The following is a 7,719-nucleotide window of genomic DNA, read 5'->3' as shown; positions in this document are numbered from 1 at the left end:
TAATCAACTACAAATTATTAATATTATTAATATTTTCTTAGTTTATTTAATTTATTTATTGTTCTTATTACAAAACTTCATAATGCATAGTTGCACAAATTTTTATGTGTATAACTTCTACGAACTTTAAGGTTACTGAATTTTGATACACACACAATACACACAGAATCAAAAATTTTCGAGATGTATCTCTCATTTACTTTTGTCTTCAAAGTTCGAACCCAATGCTGCGCTTTTTATTGTCTTTTGAGGGGTTTTTTTCTTAAGAGAAACGCGTACTGCTCGTGGCTAAATGACTTTAACGAAAAGGTTTTGAATGTATTTTAAAGTTATCTCAACAATAATTAATTAATTATTATGATATAGTGTTCTTTAAAAAAAGTATCTAAACTGGAAAAAGATAATTATATCTTATTTTTAGGTCTAAGTAATTGTTTAATGTAGTTAAGATGCTATTATATTTTATTATCAATTAATAGTATATAAATATTGTTGCTGTAACTATATTTTTACAGTGTTAAGTGCTAGATTAGTAGCTACAAAACTAGTTATAGATACTATAATTGCTAGTATTTCCAAATTTATAGTTACCACAACTATTTCGTTTTCTCTCAGTGTGGAATTGTTCTTTCTGTCCATGGTGCTCTCCTATCCATGTTGGAAAATCCAAGTGCTTCATCATATTCGTTGTGTTGTCACAGGACTCGATACGTTTGCCACATAAATTACATTCTACTGTGTTCATATTTATTTCCTTGAAATAATGCCACACCTTGCGCTCTTATGCATTTTTAAAACATTTAATATGATAATAAATCAAGATTGGAGTTACTGACAACCTAAGAAAAAAAAAAGTATTTAGCTTGCATCTATTTTAATAGTATTTGAATATTTCGTACCTGATGATTATGAACTTCCGGTTTGAACCCATACATTGCCGCCACAGCGACGGTGTTAAGGTTCTTATTATATATGGTCTTTATTGTAAGCCAGAGAGAATCAAGGGAAAGTGGAGCAAATTCATCGGAAGTCTGCTATATTTATAGGTAACAAACGATATTTAACCTCTTTAACCTTCAAATCCTGATTATATTTAAGTCGTGTTTCGATATATAACTATACAGCACTGAACGTCTATAGTTCACGTTACGTATATTACAGATTTTTAATATTGGCAATGTATATCGGAAGTATCATGACACAGTTAAATTCATGCCAAAGAGAATTGGAGGGCCCAGAAAACGAGAATGAATTAAAATAAATTAAAATAAATTGAAAAATAGATTTAGTTTTTTAAAAGTACTCATTCATGTGTCATTCATGAACGTTGAAATGTATCTTTTCCAATCTCAATGCATTTTTATTCATTTATAGGAATTGCATGAGGCGCATTTTTATGCCTTTTGATCTAAAAAATTTCAGTTTTGATCTCCGAAGTTAATATGTCGAAATCACTTATCATGTGCGAACTGAACCTCGCCAATTTACATGATATTTTTTTGCTCAAAAGCCGATTGCGTAATTGTTTGAAATTAAGGCTGATCGATGTTCGAAATAACCATTTTATAGGCTAATGAACAGAACTTGGTTTATAATCAGTGGTGCTCAGCTGAGCGAGCAGCTGAGCGAATCGACGAATAATATGAGGAATGTACGACGACGCACGTGTTCACGAAACGTGATAGTTTCGAACTCAGCAGTGACGCTCAAATAAATATTTTTATCGAAGATAGTCAAGGATCCTTGAACAGCTTCAAAGATTCTTAGATCACTCAAAGATTCTCTGCAGAAGACTTTCAGAATTCTGGAGTAGATAATAGCATTCTTAAAATTCCTTGTATAAATATTCTCAAATTTTTAAATGTCTTTGAAATTTTTCAGAACTCTTCAATGAATTTCAATAATTTTAATATTTTCCAACTCTCTTCGGAAATCCTCAAAAACTAAGAAATCTTCAAGAGTTTTCCAAATTATAAATATATATTTTGAGAAATTCCTAATATAAGATTTTACAGCATTAAAAATCTCTGCAGGATTCATCAAAGTGGTATTATTTATTTTCAAGATTTTTAATTGTTTCAAGAGCTTCTCTGTAGTACTGTGGAAGGTACTTAGATCTTTTTGGTCTTTAAATATTCTGAATACATGCGGCGGATGGTAAAGGTTCTGAATCTCTGTTCACGTTTGTATCGCGTGCGTTATCAGCCATTCTGTGAGAACCGCCAACGATAGCAGGCCGTCCACCTAGAGATAAAGTCTCAAGTCCAGTCTACAAAAATGCGTCCTCTATTTAGTATTCATTTTACTCTCATAGTCGCCGTGAAATAAAACCCTACTCTCCCCTCCTTCTTTCAAACAGCGTGTTTTCTTCGCTTAATCGAATGGTTCACAGATGCGTGGTTTCGACATATGTATATTAGTTTCGTAATCTTACATAGTGAAGTTGAGATGTTGTAATAATTAAGTGAAGCAGGTAAAATATCATTTCCTTCAAATTCAATCCATCACATTGAAACGTTCTCTATTGTCTCAATTCATAGCAAAATGTAAAAGTGTTTGCAGAATTTTTGGCATTGGAAGACTTGCAAAGAATACAATTAATTAATTAGAATTGCATTCAGTAAATTATATGTAATTAATTAAATGTATTTATAACTTTCTTCAAATTAAATTATTATATATTAAAAATTTTGGCATATCAAATTATAGCAAAATGTATCTACAGGACTTTCTACATTTCGCTAAGAGTACGTTTAATAATGTATTAATGCACAATTAATTTAATTATATGTAAAATATATAATTAATTAAATTATGATAATATATATATATGTCTATCAATGTAATTTAATTTTAATCTCGGTTCAACAAACTCTTTACCTTTTTCTAGTTCTATGAATTAGAAAAAGATGAAAAAAAATGTAAGTTGAAATTAATTAAAGTTAATCTACATTAGTAAAAACGGACTATAATTGTTTATTTAATTTTGCTATTTGAGGCTGTGTAATTAGTTTGAAATAATTTGGCATCAGATTGTAGATATTGTTAATTATATCGCAATTAAGTGTTACAATATTTCATCCGAATGAAAAACTTAACAAGTTTAGGTTATTTTTTTATATGCAGTAAAATGTATACATGAAAATAACATATGTGAATGAATAAATAAACTCACAATGAAAACAATTTGCATAATAAATATCTACCATCCAGATCGTATCGATCGATCGATGTTATAGCCAGCGACGCGTGCTCGCTTACTTATATGTGTATGCGTGCATGACGAACGACTCGTAGTGCAAACACCGAATAACAATTAAGCCGTAAAAGCGCGACGATAAATAAGCAAGACGGGTCATCGTCCACTGGTAGACGAGATTCACATTCAACGAGCCGTGCTAGAATCGCCGTCGTTCATGCACATGCGGACGCCATGACGCCGACGTTATTCCGATATCACCAAAGTATACCAATATCATCGAACATTGATATTTGTTAGATCTAAGGAATTAATAACGATTGGCATTTCGGATGTCGTCACGTCGACATTATTAATGTGGTATTCTCAATAAATCGTTTAATTTTCTTTGTTTTATGATACGTTCGAGATAATGAGGACAGGGCTGGGTATGCATTTGAAATACTTTTATTTAAAACACACTATTTGCAATACAAGCGTATTTTGTATTTTTTATTTTAGCGGATCATATAAAAGTATTACGTATTTTGTATTTAAAATCGAAAGACTGAAAGCTTTTTGTATCTTGTAATTCAAATAATAAGGTTGATTATCAATGTTAGTATTTGAAATACAAAATACTTTCATAATTTTTGTTATTAATACTGAAATATAAAATACAAAATACTTTTATATGCTCCCATGAAATACAAAATACCAAATATTTTCATGTCCTCTAAACAAACATAAAATACAAAATATAATTGTCTTACCAATGTTTTTCAAATAAAAGTATTTCAAAAAACTAAATCGACATTAAAAAGGACATATAAGAGTCAAATAAATACTTGAATATAAATATATCACATAAATACAAAGAAATTTAATTAAAGTTTATAAAACCATTACATGTTTCAACTTATTAAGGGGATGCTGAAGGGATCCAATTATCGACATTGCAGTTTGATCAAAATCTCCAAATTGACTAAATGGAATAAAAAATACTTTTATAGAATTAAAGTAAACGCAAAATCCTGACGTGGTGCAGTGGATTTTATACTAAAATAAAAAAAAGGTTAAAAAAATTTTTTACTTTTTTTCAATTTTAGTATAATATCCACTGCACCACGTCAGGATTTTGCGTTTACTTTAATCCTGTAAAAAGACTTTTTATTCCATTTAAGTCAATTCGGACACTGAGAAAAATGGTCTGGTTGGATTAAACAGTAATTCTGTTGGAAAATGGACGAATCAGAATTTTCTGGTTATGTCTATTAGAATTTTAGTTGAGATAACTAGAATTCTGATTAATATAATTATTCTGGTAAAAATAAGAATTCTAGTAGATTTTACCAGAAATATAGTATCAACCAGAATTCCGGTTATCTCAACTAGAATTCTAATAAATTTCACCAGAAATTTCTGATTCGTCCATTTTCAACCAGAAATTTTTTTCAGTGGAGATTTTGATCGAACTGCAATATCGATAATTGGGTCCCTCCAGCATCTCCTTAAGCCATCTTCGGACGATCCATAATTATCCTTCAAGATATCCATATATATTCGTTAATTCACAATAGTCCTTGATAAATTTTTTTAAAAAGTATTTCAAATACATGCCCAGCCCTGAATGAGGATAATGTTATCCGATATATATATTGTTTATATATGGAATCGTAAAAATACTTTGTGTCTCTGAATTAAGAATAAACTTTATGTAAGTATCTCGTTCGATGCATGACGTGTACCTAATAATCAACGTCTGGGGAAACACGTTCGTCCGCGATCGATTTTTCGCAAAAACTCGTCACAGGTTTTCCATGTGACCCATCAACATCGTCGAAGCGACTGGTAATCGTCTAGCGTGACTAATGGGAGTAGCGAGCTTACAGACGTTTACCGCGCTATCAGCGAGCATACAGAAGTCCCACCTTCATAGGCGAACGTACACGTGCATGCACGTGTGTGTATGCGTAAGCGCATAATTGAACGGTAGGCGCGTGTAAAGAGCGAGAGGAAGAGGTGGCGGTGGAGGAGGAGAAGAGCAAGCAACAAACATGTCGTTGAGCGCGATTGTCTTGCGCACATTGGACTTTATTGCATTCGTTGCCTTTCCGTGCGAGAGCGACGGAATGACGATCGGAGGAACGATCGCAGGGAGTGACGATGGGAGAGGGATAAACTCGATTTGTTCATATTTTTAGGAGAGATTATGAGGCAGTTGAATGAGGCGTTTATATCTGTAAGGTTCGACTTGTAAGAAAATTTGAATAGTGCGTGCATATTTGCATATATAGCGCATTTAAATATGACTTGGCATTCGTGATGGTTCAGGTAGGAGAGAATTTACTCGTTTGGTATGCGTACGCGAATGTGCGCATATAGTATAAGTAATATCTATATATAAATTTATATGTGATCTTGGATTGGCACAAAAGTTCGTGGCGCCATTTCATTTTTATCATATCTACGTTTTAAAAAAATTTTGGCAATTATACGTTTGATAGAGCAAAGTTTCGGTTTTATGGATCTGTTTTTTTTTTAATTGCTTACGATTTTCAACGGAATTATGAGCAAAAAAAGTCAGCATACTCCTTTTATTTAATCCACGATGAATTTAGAGTAACAAAACGTTTTAGAAACATTTTTTACAAACGATTTTTTGTAGGGAAAACTTCAAAGCTTTCATGCTAAGAAGTCGGAAATTTTCGCAAATCTTTTTTAGAGGGCGCCTGATAGGCACAAAACGAGAAGAAAATTTCACATAAACTCAAAAAATATGCTAACCATTCGAAAGTAGAGATTTCAAGCTTTAAAACCCTTTTTTAAATTTAAATTTCGTTTATTTTTAACAAGTTGCAGCTGTTTGAATAATAAATCGGGCACGAACTTTTGCACTGATCCAATACTTCTTCGAAAATAGAGATTTTAAACTTTAAAATCTTTTTTAAAATTTAAATTTTATTTTTCTCGAAATTATAGTTGCTTAAAGTTTCTGGTGTTTCGATCTAATATATGTAATTAGAAGGTTTTGAAGCCAATCTCGAGTCCAACACCAATTGATATTTTGTGTAAAATCTTTATTATAATAGACTATACGTTTCGATCCGTATATTGGATTCTTATCAATAGTTAATTGTGATTACAATACATCATCATTCTTCCTGGAACACTAAATTATAGTTTGTTTCGTATATGTATTATCTTATTTCTTTAGTTCCAACGTATGTTGATATATAATACAAATCAATGAATATAATGTGCAACAATTCAATTAAAAATTATAAAAATGTGTAGTGTATAATAATAATACTCCAAATTAGAAAAATACAAAAGTACAAAAGATGGAGTCGAAAATGATATTTACACTGTTTATAACATTTACATCTCTATGGATAAATAGATATGAATATGACATTATCACAAAGTTATTGTTCTGTATTGTCAGTTAATTCATTATTAGATACAAATGCAAATTTTCTCTGTAATCTTACATGATATATTTTTGATAAATATGAAGAACACAGCATTATTCATGTCGAGCGTCAACAACCGAGTGTTACAATAGTCTCAGTTGCTGATTCCTTTGTCCTTATCTATATATATGTTCAAATAACCGTCAAATATATGCAAAATCGATACAAAATAGAGAATATACATATATAATTATGTATATAGAATTTAGTTTTTTAATGGAGATTAAGGTAAATGTAATCTATAATTGCGTTAAATTGCATTTACAATTTACTTAATCCGTATTAACTTATATTAATAAAGTTATACAGTCACATTAATAATTTGTTTGAGTAACCCTGAGGTTTTAATAACGTTAGTAGTTTAATCTAAATTTATGCCAGCAAATTCAATTCAGGTTCGCTCTTTTTTCGAAAAATGTTTTCAACTGGTGTGCGCTGGTGCTGTGAATTGGAGTGAAACAAATATGGTTAATTTCATTCTAACTTATTGTACCAGTGTACACCAGTTTAGAACACTTCTTTGAAAGAGAACAGATACGATGATATATAACTGATATGAAACTAACTAGACAACAACAAGCAGAATTTACATATAAACATCCGAAATAAATATAGAATAGGAGACTTAGACGAAAGCTATTATTTTTTTTCTTTCAAATATTCTTTTTTCTCGTTTTTTTTTTTTTTATATTTTTGTCACGTCGTTTATTTCGTACCATTTAATTTCCCATGAAAGGAGAGACAGACGGTAAAACTAGAATTAAAACCAACAGAGTCTAGACGCACGTTGCAAAATTCGAGCCTCTCGAAGGGAGAAGAGAAGGGAAGAGTGCGACTCTTTCATATTAATGAAGCGAGTAGACGTTAATAACAACCGCTGTAAATAATTCTCGGTCGTCGCGTTTCTACATTTTTTAGATCGGTGTCTAGAGTTTCCGTGACGCTCGAGATAACAATAACGATAAATAATAATAAGCGTACCTACACGCTCGGCGTGTGCGGCGCACCAGTGTCCATGCGAGTCTTCGCGCCGTGCGGATTGTGGATATTCGCGCGCCGCCGCCG

Source organism: Trachymyrmex cornetzi, unplaced genomic scaffold, assembly GCF_001594075.2.
Source record: "Trachymyrmex cornetzi isolate Tcor2-1 unplaced genomic scaffold, Tcor1.1 scaffold441, whole genome shotgun sequence".
In the NCBI taxonomy this organism is placed as follows: domain Eukaryota; kingdom Metazoa; phylum Arthropoda; class Insecta; order Hymenoptera; family Formicidae; genus Trachymyrmex; species Trachymyrmex cornetzi.
The sequence above is the reverse complement of the archived record's forward strand: the minus strand, read 5'-3'. Positions refer to the sequence as shown.